Source organism: Sciurus carolinensis, chromosome 1 (genome assembly GCF_902686445.1).
Source record: "Sciurus carolinensis chromosome 1, mSciCar1.2, whole genome shotgun sequence".
Taxonomy (NCBI): domain Eukaryota; kingdom Metazoa; phylum Chordata; class Mammalia; order Rodentia; family Sciuridae; genus Sciurus; species Sciurus carolinensis.
Window position 1 is genome coordinate 132,509,185 of NC_062213.1, and position 1,920 is coordinate 132,511,104.

The window sequence follows — 1,920 nt, forward strand, 5'->3', positions numbered from 1 at the left end:
TTTGTCTTGACATTTGTTTCATTTTTTGCAAGAGGAAACGGCGAGTCCGCTGTTGGTGTTGGACAACTCAGCCTGCCTGTGTTCTTTGTTCCCTGCCCTTCCCTGAGGTGAGCGCCCTGCCCCACCCTTCTAGGACTGCCAGAATCTACAAACTCTCCAACTCACACATGGACTCATCCAAAAAGGCAAAACAACACCCTCCTTCATGACAGAAGATTTAAAGCCCTGACACCACAGCTGCCACCTCTCCTTGACCCTGGTCTCACCTGACCTGTGCTGAGTCTGTCCTTGTGGGTGATGTCTAGGCTTTGACATCCAGAGGCAGTTTTGACACTCCCGGGAGGTGAATTCCACTTTGTGGCTTGCTTTAGAACCCACACTAAAGCTCCTAGGTTTAAAATACTTCAACTGTCAAGTTGAATAAATATCATCTTGTGGAGCACTGGAGGACAAATCAAGTTAGAGCAGCTTCTCAGTACTTCCTTTCACTTTGACAATATTGACCTCTGGACTTTACTTTTTTTTAATTTTTTTATTTTATTGTAAACAAATGGGATACATGTTGTTTCTCTGTTTGTACATGGCGTAAAGGCATACCATTTGTGTAATCATAAATTTACATAGAGTAATGCTGTTTGATTCATTTAGTTATTTTTTTCCCTTCCCCCCCACCCCTTCCACCCCTCTTTTCCCTCTATACAGTCCTTCCTTCCTCAAAAATATGGAACGCTTCACGAATTTGCGTGTCATCCTTGCGCAGGGGCCATGCTAATCTTCTCTGTATCGTTCCAATTTTAGTATATTTGCTGCCAAAGCGAGCACATGGACTTTACTTTCTTTGTGTGTGTGCGCCCGCGCGCGCGCACACACACACACACAAGTGCACGTGAGAAAGAAAGACAGACAGACAGACAGACAGACACACTGGAGATTGAACACAGATTGCCCCAGCACCTTTTTTGAAATTCTTTGAGATAGGATATCACTAAGTTGCCCAGGTTGGCCTTGAACTTGCCATCCTTCTACTTCAGCCTCCCTTGTGGCCAGGATTACAAGTGTGTGCCACTACACCCCACAAGATTTTATTATTATTATTATTATTATTATTATTATTATTATTTGTGGTGCTGGAGCTGGAACCCTGGGACTCCTGCATGTTAGGCAAGTACTCTACCCATAAGTTATATCCCTGGATCCATTTTTTGTTTCAACTAAATGAGGTCAAATACCAAGCAGGAGCCTAAAATCTTCTTCCCCAACACTCTACCACCATACTACTATATCCAACTGCCTATCAAATCTGTTTTAATCTGCTTAAGTGTCTCTCAGCATCCTTCTTCCATTTCATCCTTCCAGTCACTGTATGAATTCAGCTCCTTATCATATTTTAGGTGAACGACCTGGTCTAATTTCTCAGTCTTTCTTCCATCTAATTGAATTGAGTTATCTCTTCATGGTTGTCTTCCCCAGCAGATTAGGATATCCTGACCTTAAAGCCAGAGACCAAAAAGAAGTAATTTCCTCAGAACCCAGCATAGAGTCTGACATCTAAAGACATTTTATTAACTCTCATGGAAGAAATACTGCTCCCACACTTCCTCACTGCCTGAAAATTCCTAATAAAAGATCTTGTAATAAAAACAATTAAATCTCACGTGACCCAGGTGTACCAGAAACCCCGTCCTGACCCACTGTGTGGCGAGGCTTTGGTAGTGCTCCAGGTGGGATCAAGACAAGGCAGGCATCTTTTCGCCCATAATAAGGGGTCCTCTGCAGACCTGTGCAGGGGTAAAAAGGTGTAATATCTTTTTGTCACCCATGGCAAGAGTCATCACCAATATTTATATAGCAAAAGGGAGGCTAGCAGGAGGTTACCATTACAAATTGAGTTTTATGTGGCATGAGAATCTCCAAAGATGA

The 1,920-nt window shown here is 42.9% G+C and overlaps 1 non-coding gene across 1 annotated transcript; it reads right to left on the reverse strand.

The window, feature by feature from the left end:
- Window positions 1–715: 715 nt before the first annotated feature.
- Window positions 716–818, reverse strand: LOC124968989 (U6 spliceosomal RNA). The gene has a single exon (XR_007105905.1). It is a non-coding gene; the product is annotated as a U6 spliceosomal RNA (small nuclear RNA).
- Between the last annotated feature and the right edge of the window lie 1,102 nt (window positions 819–1,920).